Source organism: Passer domesticus, chromosome 4 (genome assembly GCF_036417665.1).
Source record: "Passer domesticus isolate bPasDom1 chromosome 4, bPasDom1.hap1, whole genome shotgun sequence".
Lineage (NCBI taxonomy): Eukaryota > Metazoa > Chordata > Aves > Passeriformes > Passeridae > Passer > Passer domesticus.
The window spans coordinates 3,478,834-3,497,826 of record NC_087477.1 but is presented as its reverse complement, the minus strand read 5'-3'; the positions used below and the strand labels follow the sequence as shown (position 1 = coordinate 3,497,826).

At 49.8% G+C, this 18,993-nt stretch overlaps 1 long non-coding RNA gene across 3 annotated transcripts; it reads left to right on the top strand.

Moving 5' to 3' along the window:
* Positions 1–196: 196 nt before the first annotated feature.
* On the top strand, positions 197–11,397 carry LOC135299893 (uncharacterized). 3 transcript variants are annotated; one of them, XR_010361734.1, is made up of 6 exons: positions 197–388; positions 8,424–8,556; positions 8,835–9,697; positions 9,814–9,872; positions 10,537–10,600; positions 11,286–11,397. It is a non-coding gene; the product is annotated as an uncharacterized LOC135299893 (long non-coding RNA). The 3 variants fall into 3 exon arrangements; XR_010361732.1 differs by lacking the exon at positions 197–388 and adding an exon at positions 5,121–5,262; XR_010361733.1 differs by lacking the exon at positions 197–388 and adding an exon at positions 5,369–5,454.
* Positions 11,398–18,993: the final 7,596 nt, after the last annotated feature.

Sequence of the window (18,993 nt, the reverse complement as noted above, 5' to 3'; positions counted from 1 at the left end):
GCCACTTCTTTTTTCAATTATCTTCTTTTATACCTTGGTTTGCTACAGGTGGATCTCATTGATCATTTATTCAACACATTTAACATGATTGGCTAATTAAGACAACACCCTTCAGCAAACAACTTTATGAAAAAAAACCATCTTATTACAAATACCACCTGTGGATAATTTACAATTCTTTTTCTTCAGCTCTCGAAAAGTTCCCAGAACAATTCATGGGAAAGCTTATTATTTTTCTCTGTCTCTGACCAGATTGTCATATCGACACCCAAGTACCCCCAAGGACCTCCAGGATTTCTAAGCTCCTTTTGTGAGAGGAGCCTTGGAGCAGCTGCTTCCAGTCCAGTCCTCAGACTTTTCAAGTGTTCATGTGTAAAGAATTATCAAGGTAGAGTTAAACCTTTACAGAATTTGTCCCACAGGATTAAGGATGGCAAACCAGTGATATTTATATAAATATCTATTATAGCAATCATGAGACAAAATTATCTTAATAAGAAATAATTACACCAAGATATAAGAGTGGTAACATATTATATTGTATAGAGCACTTGGATGTGATTTCAAAGCAACTTTATTAAAACAAAACCAGTTATTTAAGCAGAGATTGATGTCACTCCGCCAGACCAATGACCGTGGGCAAATCCCTTTGGTTCAGCCTGGAGCAGTGACCTCGAGGGTTGTCCCCGCTCCAGGGAGGAATCTCCACAACCCCCAAGAAGGGAAATGTGAGGAGATACTGCCATTACAATTTGGAATGGGGCTTTTCTAGTCTGAAGTGCTGCCCTGTCAGTCAGATGTGCCCAGGCTGGGCCAGCTCAGCAGCTCTGCAGAAGCTCTCAGTGCAGTCCCTTGGTTGTTCCTTTCTCTAGGGATTTTTCCAGCTCTGCCACAGCTACAGCTCCCTCTGAGGATGTGGAACATTGGGATGGAGGAATCAGGCTGCTTTCAGCATTATTCACCCCAAAAGCAGCATGATCCCCCCCTTCCTTAATTTCCCACTGGGGCTTTGCAAACAGGGCCTTGCTGGAGTTGTTGGAGCCCATGGCAGGCAGAGCCTCCTGCTCCAGCAGGAACTGCCTTTCCTGTGCCATCAGCAGGGCAGGTCCCGCTGCAGGAAAAGCCCCAGGCCAGCCCCAGCACAGGGAAGGGCTCGGGCACAAGGGCAGAGTGCCGTGCTGGGAGCTGGGCCAGGCAGAGCCTGAGGCACCAAAGGCACCTTGGCAGCAGCAGCTGCTTGCAGGGCATGGCCAGAAGCCTCCCTTGGCAGCCCGGCCTGGTGGCCAGCACTGCAGAGCTGCTGCCTCAGGGCTCATTTCTGCCTGGGCTCTGAAAAGCCACTTCTGCTCCAGGAGCCTTCCTGGGAAGCCATTGGCCCCAGCACCTTGGGGACAATATATTCATGACAAAACTCTTCATGCCAGCAGAGACAAGGCAGGGGCACAGGAAAGAGGAGAGCCAGGCCCAGGGGACAGGGCTGCCATGGTGATGGCTGTGAGGTCACTGCCCCTGCAGCAGCCTGGCTGCCCTCAGCAGACATTCTGGCCAGAAGCGTTGTGAGGGCACCCAGCACATCAGAGAACCCACACAACAGGAATTCTGTGCTTGGGGATGAGAGGGTTTCATTGGGTCAGGTTGCACAAAGCTCCTGCTCTTGGAGAATTCCTGGGATGAGGAATCCACTTCTCTGGAAAAATAATTGCAGTTTTGTGCCACTCTCATAATTGGAAAATATTTCCTCCTTCTAACAAATGAAATCCACCCTCATTCAGTTCAGAGATACTGACCCTTGTTCTGTCACTGCAAGATTTGGGAAAAAATAATTTCAACCACTATTCTTCCATTTTCACAGACTTTGGAGAGGACCCAGAAATCTCCCAAGATGGGGTTTGGAGGCCTCATCACATAAGCAGGAGGTAGAAGGTGGTGGCTCTGGGCTCAGTGGTGTGGAGACTGAGGACAGAACAGGAGTTGCCTGGGAGGGATTGAAGGGTGGTGTCAGAGAGGCTGGAGCTTTTCTTCATAGAGGATATAATCATGAGAAGGCAATAATGGCACCAAGGGCAGCTGGGGAGGCCCAGACTGGACAGCGGGAGAAAGGAGTTTCCCTGCCAGGGCAGGGCTGTGGTGCAACACGTCCCCCAGAAGGAGCCTGGAGCAGCCCAAGAATTTGTGTGGGCAGGCAGAGGCAGGCAGGAGGCAGAGCTGTCAGCAAAGGAAGGGGCCAGCCAGGTGGGGCAGCCAGGGGATGACGACAGCCTGCAGGGACAGAGGCGCAGGATTGCTCAGGATCAGAGACACATTTGTCTTGCTTGTCCCCAGCTGTCTTCAGTGCCTCCAGTGTTCTTCTCTGGCTTCAACCTGGGGACACTTTCTCAGACCTGTCCTTCAATGGGACCATTAACCCTTCAAGAAATCTTCTGTGTTTCAATCTCACTTTGAGTTGTTAAGAGGTTTTTGAGCACACACTGAGGTACTGAGTCTGATGCAAAGAGCAGCAAAGCCCCAGAGGGTGATTAAAGTCCTGCTGCTGTGTCTGTGTTGCTGAGCTGGGCCGGGCTCCTGGCCCAGAGGCAGCTCCTGGCAAGGGCAGCACTGCAGAGAGACAGCTCTGGCCAGGAGCAGCTCCTGGGCACAGCCCAGCAGGGCTGGGGCACTGCCAGGGCAGCTCAGGGACACCAGCAGGGCACAGGCAGAGCTGACAGGGGCTCAGCACTGGCAGGGGCTGGGGGATGTCCCAGAGGGGGCTGTGTCACAGCAGCACCTCTGTGGCTGTGTCCTAGAGGCACAGAGCAGCTGTGATGTCAGCAAGGGGCTGTGTGACAGCACAGAGTGGGCTGTGTGAGGTCACAGATTGGGCTGTGACATCACAGTTTGTTGTTTGAGGTCAGCAAGCAGCTACACCATCATAGAGGGGAATGTCTTACATCACAGAGCAGGCTGTGACATCATGGCATGGCTGTATGACATAGAGCAGGCTGTGATGTGAAAGTGTGTGCTGTTATATTACGTTGGCAGTATGACATCACAGAGAGGGATTTGTGACATCACTGAGGAAGTTATGACATCCCTGTGTGACTGAGTAACATCACAGGACCAGCTGTGACATCACAGAAAAGTCTGTGATATCACATGGTGAGTTTGTGACATCACTGAATCTTCTGTGACATCACAGTGCAGCTCTATGATATCACAGAATGGTATTCCAGCACTGGCCCATGATATTATTAAGGGGCTTTGTGACATCACAGAGCAGGCTGTGACATCACAGAGCAGTTGTGTGTGTCATCACAGAGTTGCCTGTGACATCGCACATTAGGCTCTGTTATATCATAGGCTGGACATCATAGAATGGACTCTGCCATCACAGGGTATGTGTGTGACATCACAGACCTCCCTGTGAAATCATAGAATGGCTGTGTGACATCCCAGGGTAGGTTGTGTGGTATCACAGCATTATCTGTGACATCACAATATGGGCTGTGACATCACAAGGGGCTGTGTCATCACAGGATGGCTGTGTGACATCACAGGATGCTGTGTGACATCACAGGAGCTGTGTGACCTCACAGGGGCTGTGTGAGGTCACTGGGGAGGTCACTCTGCCCCAGCCCCCCTCACAGTTCCCCCAGAGCAGTCCAACACTGCTCGTGCACAGCGGGGTCCCCTGTCCCCCCTGTCCCCCCGCCCCCGGCGCTGCAGCCTCCCCCAGAGGATGTTCCACGAGATCGACCCCAGAGCCTGACACGGGGACGGGGGGCCGGGGCCTTGGAGGGTGGAACAGGGGGACAGGGGCCCCCCGGCAGTGTCCCCGTGTCCCCCAGGGCCAGAGCCTGGGCCAGGGCTCCTTCACCCTGCTACAAATGAGGGCTTTAGAGCACTGAAAAAATCCCTGCAAGGGATCAGCAAAAACCAGATTTAATATTAAGCAATGGCACCACAAAGTTCTTTGGCAAGAGTCACTCTGCTCCTAACTGGACACTTCAGGCACAGCAATGAAACAAAGCAACAACAAAACCAAACAAAATCCAGGCAATCAAAGCAGAAATGAATTGAGAACTGTCCTTGTGTGTGTGTGTGTGTGTGTGTGACACAAGGACAGTGAGGGCAAGGATAAAAGGCATACGGCCTTAAAGCTTAACAGAGCTTAAACTTAACAGGACTGAACTTATACCTTAACCTTAACTGATACCTTAAACATCAGAGTTTAATAAAAGAACAGCACTTAACAGTATTTAACCTAATTTATAACCTATGATTTAGCATTTAACCAAGGAATAACACTTCACAATATTTAATTTAGCTAATAACTTAAATTACACTTAACAACTTAGTAAAAGAACAACTCTTAGCCGCGTTTAACTTAGCTTAGACCTCGTGACGTAACCTTACTTACTGAAAACTGGATATCTGACTGGGTCAGCTATCCAAGGCACTCCAACCCCTCCGAGAGCAGCATTTCTGCCACATTTCCCCAGCACAGGCACTCCTGTGTGCACACAGACACAAAGAGTCAGTGCAAGGCACCTGTGAGAAATTCCCCTGAGGGCAGGAAATACTCCCTGTGGATGCTTTGGCATCTCCCCAGTGGGTGAAGGGTTGAGCCTGGAGGAGTGGGGGGATCAGCCCAGGCTCTGTCCTTGTTCAGGATCCCCGAGTGCAGCAAACGGGAGAGTTCCCGGCTGGGAGAGGCCCCACTCAGAGGGAGTCGCTGGCCCAGGAGAGCTCCAAGGGGCTCCTTTTGCAGCGCTGTTTGTAGGGCCCCAAGAGAGGGACTGCAGTCACAGCAATGGTTCCTCCTGGCCGCACTTGGCATCAACAGCTTTCTTTGGCAGTGTGAGAACAGGCATGTTGTGGCACTGAGGGAACAAAACCGGTTCCCAGGGCTGTTCCTACAGCAACCAGGAGCTGGTTGGGCAGCAGCAGAGCCTGGAGCAGACAGTGTTTGTGCTGAGCTGCAGAGGAGCTGAGCCCAGGGGCTGTTGGCCAAGGCCGAGGCCCAAGGAGCATTTCTCAGCTGGCAGGGCGGCCTGAGAAGGGGAGGGGGGAATGCAGGAGCACAGGGCTCATGGAATGCATGGACCATTGTGACACCGTGAGGCCTTGTGAGACCAAGGGACCATTGTGACACTGTGGGGCCCTGTGAGACCAAGGGACCATTGTTACACCGTGGGGCTTCATGGAATCATGGAGAGCACTGTGATATTTCGCTCGCCTCATGGAACAGGGGGACCATACTAAAGCTGTATGGTTCCATGGAAGGTAGGGACCATTGTGACACTGTGAGGACCCATCTACAGAGGGTCCATTGTGACACCACAGGGCCTCATAAAACTGTGGAGACCATTATGATGCATTGGGGGGTGATGGAACCAAAAGACCATTGTGACACAGTTGATGAGTTCTCCTTAGAAGTTCTGGTTGTAGATGCGAGGAGAAATTAGGTTAGAAATGGTAGGTAACAGCCTGTCCCTCATGATTCTGTCTTGCCACAGATGACAAAAGCAACAGCCGTCTCTTCCCTGGCTCCCTCTGCTCCTGGACAAGAAGCCAAAAAGGAGCAAAGTGAGCAGGACAACCACATGCGTCCAGCTGTGCTCACAGCACAGCCCCATCATTCCAAGAGACTAAGTGCCAGTTGTGGGTGCTGCTGTCTTTAGTGCAAGGCAGAGGTGCAAGTTTCTGAGGAGCCAGCACTTTGTGTTGCTGGCCGAGGATGCTGAGTGCTGGAGTCCTGCAGGATGTAGCCATTTCCTGCGGGCAGTGACGGCTCAAAATTGGCCTTTAACCTGTCATGCTGAGGCACCGAAGAGCTGGGGGCTCTGGATGACCCTTTGGCTGCCTGACTCAGTGACGCTCTATCTCTGGGCTTCTGCAGTGCTTTGGCCAAGGGCACACATGGCAGTGCTGGAGATCCCAGGGCTATGTTGGTTTTTCCATCGTGGAAAGGTGTGGTTGGCTTGTGGAAGTGTTCTGCAGTATTCCTGAGGGAGTTCTTCACTCGTACAGACTCTTTTGGCCCAGCTGTCTTTTGGCTTTTGATAAGCTGCAAGGAGATGACTGCGCTGTCCCTGAAGCTGTGGGGGGCCATTTCTGTCCCGTGTGGCCAAGGAAAGGAACCGCGCAGTTGCGAAGCCTTCTTGTCAGGCAAAAGGCAGAAGCAGCAAGTTTCTGTGGATCTGTTTTGCGGTGAAGTCTGCAGCTTTGGAAAGTGCCTTGGAGCCTGGAGTGGGGGTGAAGCTGCAAGTCCTTGAGTGCGGTCTTGTGTTGCTCTGCACAGGAGGGACGTGTTGAAATGGAGGATACAGTATTTGAAGTCAGATGGGCAACTTTGTGGCTGGCCAGCTGTGTGGGCCAAAAGGAGCCAGGGGTGCTGCCCGTCCAGAGCAGCTGAACGTGAGGCAGCCTGTGGCCAGGTGGCCAAGAAGGCCAAGGGCATGGTGGGCTGTGTGAGCAGCAGAGGGGCAGCAGGAGCAGGGCAGTGAGCGTCGGCCTGTGCTGGGCAGCGCTGCGGCCACAGCTGCAGTGACTGCTGTGTGCAGTTGTGGGCCCTGTGAAGCAGAACGTCACTGAGGGGCTGGAGCGGGTGCAGAGAAGGACACAGGAGCTGGGCAAGGGTGTGGAGCAGCAGCCCAGTGACGAGGTGCTGAGGAAGCTTTAGCCTGGACAACGGGAGGCTCGTGAGGGGACCTTCAGCTTCTACTCTCTCCACTGAACTATTTTAGCCACTTTTTGTAGTTACTTTTTCCCCCCTTTTTTTTAACTGCTGTTTTGTCTTTGCTTGGAGAATGAGGTTTCTTCATTTTCTTTTTTTCCCATCCATGCTGCTTTTCCTCATTATTTTCTGCCCTTTTACAGGACTGGTACTGGTTCTGCTAGAATTTTAATTTCTAAGGTGTCACTGCTGTAGGATGAAAGAGTTTTGCATGACAAGACATCATTCAGTGCTAGCACCTTGGTACAGATGAAACTGTGTATTTCTTGGCCAGCCAGTATGGCATTTGAGATCACTTTCAGGTTATCAACGCCTGTGGCTTTTTGCAGCCCAGGGAATCAATTTGTTTTGTGTTCGGGAATTGAGCAGGATATCATTGGCCTTTTATTCCAACTGTTCCTCAGAGATCAGAGGGGCTGGGAGGGGCTGGGCAGCATTTCTGATTACAGCCACTTCAGCAGTGTCAGTGTGGTTGAGTCCAAGAGAAGAACTTGCTCAAGCACAGATGCAGAAAGAGTGCAGTTCTCAGTGCAATGCTCTGGGTCAATCGTTTTCCATAAGTACCTACAAGCTCCAGATTCCCCAAGAGTGTGGTTTATTGCAGCAACAGGACAGCAATCTCAGGATTGCTGCTGAGTGGGGGCACTGCCTACCAAGTTTTGATGTGAGAGAGGACAGTAAAGACAGATTATAGTAGTGAGATCTACCTGTCTGTCTGTCTGTCTATCTATCTATCTATCTATCTATGTAACTTTTACATAATTCAATTTTGCCATCTCTGGCCCAAGGATGTTGGAGGTGCAAACCTCACCTAAAGCATCCTTTTCAGGAGAGGATTAGAGACATGTTCCGTGTACCAGTTCTGAGCAGGCAGAGATGTTTCCCCCTCCAGATATGGGTTTTTTCCCCTCAAAGCTGTTTTCCTCCTCTGGCCTCTTCTGCCCTGAAGTCCCCACTTAATTCTTTAAATTTCTGCTTGTCCTAGAGAGGTGGAACAATTCCATGGTTCAGTGGTGTTTGGTGACTCTGGTCATACATGTATTACAGGACACACGGTTTCCTTCACTGGCATCCCCAAGGGTGTGTAAGTGCATTCGTTAATGGGGCCTTATGAGAGTCTCTGTTACTGCTGGTCAGAATTCTCAGTTGACAAAAGAGGGAGAAAAAACACCTTGGTCCTCTTCCATATACTGAGGCGGCTGTAGAGGCTCTGTGACATACATCAAAGTATCTTTGCACGCATCCCTATCTCCTGAATGACGAGGATTTCTAACAAGAGTGTAGACGTCAGGAAGGCAGGAATGCTGGTGCAGGCCTGAGGAGAACGTGAACTGCAGAAGTGTCTCTCCCAAGGGCTGAGCTCAGCCAGGAAGCCACCTGCAGAGCCAGGATGGAGCTGTGGGACAGGGCTGGGTGTCAGTCACTACTGAAAGACAAAGAGGACATGGCAGGAGCAGAGGGAGGCCCTCACCAGAGCCTTGAGGAATGCCACACCTTCCCTGACAGGCTGTTGGAGCTTCAGTGCCAGATGGCCCCTGATTGTAGTGCCAGGGTCACTTTGGAATCTGTGCCTCCCCACGGGCAGAGAATGACCCAGGAGAGCAGCAGCACAGAGCTTTGGGAATGTGTGAGCCCATCAGCCTTTGAGTCTTGGCTCACAAATATCACACAGGAAGTCGAAACCCATCGTCTCTTGCTTTCTGTGCAGGTCTTTCTAGAGAAAGAGCAGGAGCAGACTGCTTATCAAAGATGCCATGCCAGGCTCAGGGAGAGCTGTTCCCAGCCCGAGAGCAGGAAGAGCAGCTCAGGCAGCAGGTGGAAGAGCCACAGGAAATGACCAGGTAAGCCTGACTCGCGAGGTGACAGAGGGAAGGGCAGGAAGAGGGGCATAAAACAGAGCTCTAGGGCCTGAGGAGGCCAGGAGTCCCACAGGCACTGAAAGCACAGAGCCTTGGAATCTGCAGAGATCAGCACTGGGACAGGAGGTTTGCAGTGGAAGCAGAGGTGGGTAGGGAAGCAGAAAGTTCGTGGCTGAATAGATGTGATTTTGAGGCTGCAAGAGGAAAAAGCTGAGCCTGATGGCAGCTCCCAGTCACTTGCTGTGCATTTGTGTGTACAGGACATCAAGGCAGAGCCACAAGCAGAGCTGCCCGAAGCTCAGAGTGCCATCATGGCAGTGAAGAGAAAGAACAAGGAAGACATGAGAAGAATTCAAGAGGAGATGAATCTCCATCAGCACAGGGGCGACCAACAAAACCAGGTGAGAGAAAGAATGGCAGCCACTCCGCTCATGAAACTTCCTCTCCATTGCTGTTTACAGACCATCAAGGAAGATGTGCAGGCAGAGCTGCAGGAATCTGAGGCTAGGAAAAAGGCAAGGAAGAAGAGGCTGGAAGAAGAAATGAAAATCATCAGAGAGAAAGTTAATCGCCTCCCTCAGGCTCTACAAAAGCAAGTGAGTGATGGAGGGACAGCCACTGCAGTCACCAAACTGCTGTTTTCTGCCCTTCTTGCTTTTCCTCTGCAGAGCAGCAGGGAGTGGGGCCGTGCCTCTGAGTGCCATCCTGCTCTAGTATATATCACAGTCACTCTGAAGGACATTTCCTGCTGTGCTGGATCTCAAGTGCTGCCCTGGACAGTGGGACTTGTTCTTTGGCTTTTGGCCAGCAATCATCCAAATTGATTCCTGCTGGCCTGTTCCTGCTCTCTCTGTTTCTTTACAGGGGAACATGGTGACCCAGAGGAGGACTGAAACAAGCTGTCTGTATCCCTTGTAAATCTGTTCTTTCCCTTTGCTCACAGTCAATGACTCTTGGCTGATAGGGACAAGCTGTAGTCTCTGATTGCTTTGTTCTCTGACTTGAGGTGCAAGTGTCAACATCTCACCTGGCAGACCGCAAAGACTTCCAGAAAACAACTGGCAATGAAGGGCCCCAAGGTTGGCGTGAGGCACAGGAACTGTCCCCACCAGAAGTGCTACAGGTTCAGCACACCTCCATGGGCTCTGGCACTAAACCTGCTGCTGCAGCAGCGTTACCTGGGGGAATCTATTCTGTTGAACCTGGGAATTCGAGCTGGGGCAGTTTGTTCATTTCCAGGTCTGACAGCAGCACGGCTGCTCCGAAACTGGAGATTGAGAAGTATCTGGAGATACTGGGTACGTCTGGCGTATTTCTTGTCTGAGGGACCGTGTACTCTGTGCAGGTGTCAGCAGAGCTGTACCAAATGCTCCTCCTGAGTCTGGTGTCCCACTGGGGACATTCAGGACTCCCCAGAGGAAGTGCTGTGCTCTGAGGCAGCGAGGGAGTGCTCTGGGTGTTCCTGCTGCTTCTGAGGGCAGCTTGGACTGGCTTGGCTTTGCCTGAGCTTCCCTCTCTGCTAAAGGCTGAAGCACGGATTTTTCTTGAACCAGATGAAGGCTGCGAGCTAGCAAATCATCTGGACAAGTCTTGTGTGCTAGTGGCCAAACTGAACACAATTTTTAGCTTCCTAAATTCTCCTTAGATTCCTGACTCCCAAATAGTCATCAGAGCAAACAAACCTCACAGAAGTTGACTGGTTATGGAGTTTTGTCTTTTTGGCTGGGGATTTATTTTTGTCATTTTTGTTGGGGGGGAAGGGTTGTTGTTTTGTTTTGCTTATTTTTGTGGGGTTTGTTTGTTTGTTTTCTTTTGGTTTGTTTTTGCTATTGTGGTTGTTACTATTGTTACCCAGCTGACCACAAAGGGCTCAGAGCCCCAGACAGTGGGGCTGCCTTTTGTATCTCCTGGAAGCTGGGATCTCTGCTTAAAAGTGAGCATCTTGCATTTTGTTTCCCTCAGGGAGAATGGTGACCATGGAAAACCCTGTGATTAAATACACAGAAAGGGGACGTATTGGCAGCGGGTGAGTCCAAACGCAGTTACTTCTGCACAACCATGGGCCAGGAGGTTTTCTGGTGGAAATGTCTATCCAGTGTGAAGTCAGGCCAGCTGGAAACATCTTCACACCCTGGGGATAGATTGTCCCATCTCTCAGTGCTGCTCAGAATTTGTGAGTGTGCTCAGAGTGCTTTGTCAGAGACATCTTCATGCTGCCGAGGTCTTGCCTGCATCAAGGAGCAGGACCTGGAAGACCTCCTTGTCTCTCAAATGTGGGACAGCTCTGTGTTAATTTCTTTAGCATTTCTGTATGTCTCAAAATCATGCTGACACACTAATGAAAAAAGAAGAATCTTGCTTGCCTGAAAGGGCAACCCCCTTATCAAAGCTGTCAGATAACAGTTCTCAGGAACATTTCTTTCCCATGGTTTGCTGAAGGAAATAATCTGTGGTTAGGATAGGTACCACACAGTTTAGAAACTGACACCCAAGATGAAAGAACAAACTCCCTTTAGGAGCTGAGGCAGTAAACCCCAATGCTTCAGGAACAGGTGTCGTGCCCAGGCACTTGAGAGGAAAATGCATCATCTGCCTTCTGGCAGAGCCCTCCTGCATCCTGCAGGTTTTGGGCATTTACAGGAGACATCTCCTGTGTGGGCTGGCTTTCACTCCAAGAGCTTCTTATTTCACTGCTTCTGTTTTGTTTCTAGGTCTTTTGGAGATGTGGTTAGAGCACTCAAGAATGCCACAGGAGGAGAGAGAAATGTCAACAGCCCTGTGTTTTTTGTCTATAATTTCATTATTTTCATGAAAACATGCATTCCCATCTCCACATTTTTTGTGTTTCTAATTATTCATATACCAAAATACTTCTTTTTTAATTCTTTATCTATTGCAGTTGGTAATTTTTATGTCCTCGTTCTTTAAAAAAATCCACAAGCCATTTTAGCCTCTGGCTCTCAAAGGTCGTTTCCTACCTGTCTGTTTTAAATCAGGGCTACAATTCTTTAATGGAATTGAGACAGATCCAGGAAATGCACACCAGGCACACTAGTGATTCCTCTTGTGGAATATCATGGCCCTGTCATAAGCCTCTTTTCTTTTCTTACCCACGCCCCCCCCTCCTCCCCCCCCCCCATCAGCTCAACATTTAGTTGCCAACTTAAACAAGATGAGCAAAATAACAACGCTGCTGTGGGCCTTTGGGATCACCCTTGCTGATCTTTCTGCTTTTTCTGTTGAGCAAGGCTCTGATCCAGGCAAAGAGATTGCACTTAGTGACACAGAACCATTTGGCTGGAACTCTGCTGATTTCTAGTAACAGCTGGAGGCCTGGATCTCCACAGGATGCTTTGGCTGTCCCAGGCTTTGTTGACTTTTAGCTGCAAATACCATTGCCCTTGCTTTCTTATCCAGACATACCATGGCTTGGCAAAAACTGCCCAGTGGGCCATATTCCAAAGGCAGTTTGGGCTGGAGTTTGTGAAGGAAGGAGACCCTTATCCAATTGCAAACCACATTAAAAAATTTGTAAAAGAGAACTTCCCATCCTTAACAAATAACTGACAATTCAGAAGTGGATACAGAACTTATTTACAGAATGAAAAGGAAGGGAATTTTCCAATGGAGTTTTGGTTTCTGTAGTTTTTATTCTGACTCCCACTCACAAATAGTACTGGAGAAAATCATGTCCCTGGAAGTGTCAGTGTCTTCTGCCTGCCATGAATTGTTTGGCTGCAACCATCAGAGGCATCAGGCTGGAGACAGGCTCGGCTGATGTTAGGAACAGGAGCTGCCCCAAGGAGAAAAAAATGAATGAACTTGTACCTCCCAAACCCATCTCCCCACAGGCTCAAGCAGGATTCCTTTGGTTCTCAGAAATACACAGATATAGGGCTGAGAAGACCTTTTGGATCTATGTGTTCATGCCCAAGACCTTGCTGATGCTGTTTGGGTTTTGCCATTTTTCTTTTCTATGTTTTCTGTATTCTTTGCACATATATTTGTAGCTCTGTAAGCTACTCTATTAGTGACTAGTTTTCCCAACACTTTTCCATGGCCTTTCCCTAAGCATAAAGACAAACTTCCAGAGCTCCAAGTACCGGGGGTAGAAGGCCCCAGTGCTATCTTGGTTCTTCCTGGGACAGACCCCTCCAGACAGCTGGTGGAGTCACCATCCCTGGAAGTGTTTCAGAAAAGACTGGATGTGGCACTAGGTGCCGTGGTTTAGTTGAGGTGTTAGGGCATGGGTTGGACTCCATGATCTTGAAGGTGTCTTCCAACCCAGTGATTCTGTGATTCTGTGACTGAGGGAGCTTTCCCTGCAGCCCTGGAAAGGGCTCCGGGGGCCCTTGGCCAAGGACGGGGATCAGGGCTCAGGGAAAAGCAGCAACGGGCTGAAGGCGAAGGCGAGAGGGCAGAGCTGCCACAGCGTGGCCCAGCAAGAGCCTCATCTGCTCCTCCTCAGGCCGCGCCATCCGCGCTGCCGTTTGCGGCGCCGGCGGCTCCTCTCGCTGCGGGGCTCCAGCGCGTCCCGGGGGCCGGGCCCGTCCTCTTCGGGAAGCGCCGGAGCCTCGGAGGCGAGCGGCTGCTGCTGCGGCCGGGCGGGGAGAGCTGCGGCCGCGGCCCCGGGCACGGCGAGCTGCCGCTATGGCCGGCTCCTGCCGCGGCTCCTGCCCGGCGGGCACAGACACGGCCGAGGGCTGCCCGGGAGCTCCCTGCCGGTCCGCAGCGGGCCCGGCCGGGCTGCTGCTCTCCGCGGCCTCTGCCCGCCGCTGCCGGCCCCGCCGCGCTCCCGCTGCCTCTGCCACAGCCGGGCCCACACAGGAGGCGGCACATTCCGGCCGGCTCGCAAAAGCCCTGCCCGCAAACCCCCCGCATGGCCTCGGCTCAGGCACAGGCTGCCGGCGTCCTCGCAGCTGCGAGCTGGACCTGGCCGCTGCCGGCCTCGGGCAGAGCTCCCGCCTGTGTCTCCATGGCCACGGCTGCTCGGCACAGCGGGCTGAGCACAGCCAGCGCCAGGAGCAGCTCTTCACGGCCCGGGCTCCGGGCACTCCGAGCTGCAGGCAGCACAGAAAAGGGCTCTTTGTTTCACCTCTTCTTTCAGCGCTGCTAAGAATGTAGCCTGCAGCAAGCTGAGAACACCAGAGCACGGAGCCCTTTGCAGGCAGGGCTGTGTCTGCTGGAGGGGCAGAGGGAGCCCAGCAGGGATCAGACACAAACCAGCAGGGCACTGAGGAGCCCCTGTGGTGGCAGTGAGCAGCTCCGGGCTCTGGGCGCTGCTGCTGACATTTTCTATTGAGCCATCTCCAAGGTCTTCTCTTGTGCTCTGTATTTCTAAGTGTCTTCCCTCTTGCTTCTTGGTTTTGCTTGTCTCCTGCACCTTCATTTCCCCAAATTTTCCTACCCTGTCAGCAGCGACCCCCATCCACAACTGCCTATGAAATATGAACCAAGCAGCTGGTTGTTCTACACATCAGCAATGTGTAGAATCCAATGGCTCAGGAATTCTTATGTCAGGGCCCTGTCTGTGCCTTATGCTTGTCAGCACCTCCTTCTCTGTGCAAAAACTAGTGATGAGTGGAGGTTTTTTGCCTAAGAGGTCCTGAGAAGCAAATGCTGTGCTGGGATTCTCATGAGTGGATCCATTAAGTTCATTGCTGGGAAACACAAAAGAATGCCAAGGCAGCAGATCAGCTGGGAGCTGGTCACTCCCTGCAAAGGGCTCAGGTATGATGTGGGAATACCACGTTCCAGGGTGGGCAAGAAGGATCAATGTGCTCAAGGTGCAGCTGCTGAGGTTTGGGTTCACCTGGAGCACAGTCAGGGGTGGTGAGCACTGGAAGATCCAGCTGCAGTCCCCATCCATGTCCCTTTCAGTGATGGCTTGAGGCTGGATCCAGAGCGCCCTGGGGGGCTCCTGGGGCTGGCTTTGCACTCAGGGTGAGGATGGCCAGGAGCCACTGAGGCCGGCAGTGGGGACCAAGGCTGGGGCTCGTGGCCTGGCAGGTGTGGCTCTGGGGGCTGGGACATGCCAGGGCATGGCTCACTGCCACTGTCCTCCAGAGCCCTGGCTAGCTCTGTGATGCTCCAGGGGCAATGGCGAGAGCAGGGAAGTGGCTAGACTGGGGTTTTGCCTGAGGCAGAACCTCTAAGCCAGCCCAGCAGTAGAGACCCTGGAGGAGCCACGAGCACCGAGTGAAGGAGGCAGAGGAGGCTCTTCTGCAGTGCAAAGTCCAGCAAATTTATTAGGAGAGGCAAGGACAGGTTACACAGGACAGAACTGTCAAACGGGACCACAAGCTGAGCTCTCGCTCGGCTCTTGCTGTGTGGGAAGGTGCTGTGAGCTGTGGTGGCTGCACTCAGCCTTGGCTGGGAGGATGATCTGTTTTTAAAAACTCTTAAAACAGGGCGCAGGCACCATATAGTAACCAATAAATGAGTCTCAGGGTGTGGTTTTGAGGACTGCAACAAATCAGAACAAGGGGAGGACAGAGGGTTGGGATAGGGATTGGATCTTAGGGTGAGGGACAGGGAACTTTCTGGAACAAAGGGTAGGGTTTGGGCTGATGGACAGGGCAAAGGGGCCGGGTTGTTTTGCCAGACAGGGAAAAATCTGGGAAGGAGGGAGGGGATTCCTGGAGGGACAGTTGGGTAGGAGGGCATAAGGCAGGGGAGAAACTAACTGTGATAACTCGGGGAACACCTGAACATACGACAAGCTAATAGAACATTGGACTCAATAAACTAACACGCCGCAACCCAGGAATTGAGGCTCTCAGCAGCTGCGAGGTGGCAGTGTTAGAACACGCAGCAGCTGGGGGAAGCCATCTCTCGGCTCTTGCTGTGCGGGAAGGTGCTGCGAGCTGTGGTGGCTGCACTCAGCCTTGGCTGGGAGGATGATCTGTACCAGGGAGAGCAGAAAGCTGCCATGGTGAGCAGAACATGCTCAGAGCACTGCAGTGCAGAGAATGATACTGCCCCTGAAGTGCAAAAAGCGTGAAAGTGTAGAATTCTGTGCAGCACTGTGGTACAAATTTTCTCTTCTAGAACATGTCCCTTTTTGTATTCTGTAGACAAATTATCAGGATTTATAGAATACATTGGGGCTTTTTCATAAGGGTTTTGGGAGAACTCTCAAGTTTATTTTTATTTGTATTTTACATCCAGCATTTATACGGATTTTTCTTATTGTTCTTTTGTAAGTATTTAGGGAACAAATATGCAAGCATTTTTAATCCCTTGGGATATTGTGATTTGTATCCTCAGAAAGAGAACCTTGTTGAACAAGTGTGAAGACACCAAGACAGGGAAAATAGCATAAAAGTGTTTTAAAACAGGGCATATATTGAGGACTGCAGAACTGAGTAATTCCTCCAAGGGGGGAATTAGCAAGGTATATTACCAAGAGTTATTGCCAAGATACTTCCTGAAATCAAGGGAAATGTGATCTGCAGCCATACAAAGTACAGCCAAAGCAAATGAAAACCCTTTGGAAAAGAGGGAATGTTGCCAGTGATATCAATCTGCTGGGATAACTGAGGGATGCCCACCATCCTTGCACTGCATTCCTCAGTATCTGCAGTGTGCTTTCTTCCAATTTCTGTCAAGTGAAAAAGCAGCTGCCATTGCTTTATGTTAACTTCAGTTCTTAGGAGAATTACCAAGCACCATAAATGTTTTTTGTAGCTGAGCAGGACTTGAGTTTCCCAAAATCTTCTACAAAGCAGAAAGGAACCACACAGTTACTTCTGCTGATGATAGTGAAGGGTTTCGTGAAAGGAGATGTATGAGAACATTGCATTCTAAAACTTCCACATTCAAGAAAACATGAGTGCACTTAGAATAAAACATACAAGGCTAGCATAACATCAGAACAGGATAAAACGAAATTACTAGACAGGAAGTGATTAAATGTTTAATTTCTGATACATCTGCATGCATTTGCAAGCTAAAACAGAAAAAGAAAGACAGATAAAAAGGAATGAAGGTTTTAAAATTGCACTGTGCAGGAGAGTAAACCACCAGTGTAAACAGAGCTGAGAGATTCAGCTTGGAGTTGTATTAGAGTGGAATCCATTCACTGAAGGTTTCTGGTGCACACAAGTGCACCAGACTGAGATAAAAAGGAGCAAAGTTTAATTTCTGAAAGCCATTTAGATTCCTGGAAGCATTGTCTAGAGATCTAAAAAGCTAAAGCCTCAGAGAATCTGAACCTAAAACCTCCCCAAATCAATTGATAAGGTAGGATGGGCACATCTCTGCTGTTTTCAGAGTCAATGAAACTGACAAGGAGAGTCTGGAAATTAGGAATGCCAACCCAGATTTTATCTGCATTACTTTAAGAACACCTTAATAAGGCACATTAGGAACTCAACACTAACATTCTCACTCTGCTCTATTTACTTTACTTTGAATACAGGCTGGTGGAAGGAGAGATCTGGCTTTAATTTCTCCCCAAGTTACCTGTTGCACTTTCAGGTTAGGAGTACACGTTAAATGCAGCTAATCACTCTCTCTATCCATGAATATTCCACTAGTGAACTGACATATAGAAACATCCTTCTTATCTTTGTACCTTCCTAAGTGGTGCCCTAATGAACTGGAGACTTGCATAAATCACACAGAACATCTCCAGAATTGCTGAAATGAACATTTAATTCCACTACAAGGGGTTCTGAGAAAACACTCCACAGGATCACTGAACAAACTCAAGCTTGGAAGAGAAATATTCATTTTAGCACTGATCAAGGGGAAAGAAAAAGAAATGCTGCAAAAATTCCAAGTGGAAGATAAGGAGAAAGACAGGGAGCAGAGGAAGAACAAGGCCCTGTCAGATGAGCTGTGGAAGGTAACTTTGTGCCCCAGCGCTGTCAGAGGATGTTCCCTGTCATTGGTGCAAGCAGCTGGAGACAGAAGTACTGCTTGATTTGGGGGCCACAGTCTTGGTAAGTGCAGAGGTGGTTCAATAACGTGACATGAGGGAGTTCCCCCAGAGCAACTGGGATGCCTGAAAGAAGTGAACAGCTCACCACAGCCTGGCCCGCTTGGCTGCTTTTCCTTCTGACCCTCCTGGGGAGGCTCTGACATTTCCTCTTCCCTGATGGAAGTGCAGCTGCTGCCAAGGGAAACGTCCCCATACTGACTCAGTGTTCCCTTTGCTTCCCAGATGTCCCATCTGCTGTCCCTGTCCAGGAGAGCTGCTCTGCACGGGAGGAGGAGACCGAGGGAGAGCCTGGGAACATGGGGGGCTGCAATCCCTGCTGATCTGGTTCTGTTTATGGATGGGTAGACTTAGACTTGGATAGTTACAAGTGTAGGGATATTTACATACATTGACTGATATTTGTATAGATATTATGAACGTGTATCTAGTTGCATTTATGGATGTATGTTATGTATGTATATATATGTGTTTGTGTGTGTGTAAACATATATAAAAACATAGATATGTATGCAGTTATATATATGTGTACCTATGTTCACTTTACGTCCCTGCTTTGTTATATTCACATATGTGTACAGTTGTACAGCTCTATAGTTCCACTGTTACAGTTAGATGGATTTTTCTATTGGTACACTGATATTTGTATTTATAGATAGGATTCTTAAGAATATGTTTACATATATCTTACTATATGTCATATGTAACACTTAATATATATTTACACTGCACATTGTTGTGGTGTATTTAATTCTATTGAAACGCGTATGGATTTGTACAGTTCTGAAATTGTGTTCATTTAGTTCTAGGCCTAGGGTTATTTAGAGAGGAATATTGATATTCTTGTGTTTGTGTATGGGCTGTTCAGTTGTAGTAATTTGTAATCAATTTAGTTGTTAAGCTTTGATTGATATTTGTTTCTAATTAGTGTTTGTAGAGTGTTTCAGTACATTAGGTTTTTTTAACTGTATTTGATATTTGTAAATATTTACATTGCATGATAGTAGGAAAAAATTTGTTTTGCAACCTTAAATTGATATTTGTATGTTGACATCGCCAGTGTAGCAATTTATAAAAATTTCATTTTTTTAACCTAAGTTGATTTTTGTGTATTTATTTAGTGTTGCAGCGCTGCAGGGTGGTAGAAATGCTGCAATCTTCTTGGAGGTGTCTCCTTCAGAAGCCGCTCCAAGGAAGGCCACGAGAACAGCCATTTCCAGTCCATGCACACGCACACGCCACAGACAGCTCAGCACAGGAAGGCAGGAAGGGTCTTTGCATGGCATATTCCAGCAAGGGTTTTACTGCATCCAGCACGCCAGAGGGACCAGAGACAAAAGACCAAACCATGTGGTCTGCAGGACTTCAGTGTGGGGTCAGTGACCGGTGACCTGAGGGCACAGGGGCGGGCACAGGGCAGGGCCAAGGGCAGCAACCTGTAGGGGGATGAGGGATGAATAATTGGGGTGGGCGGT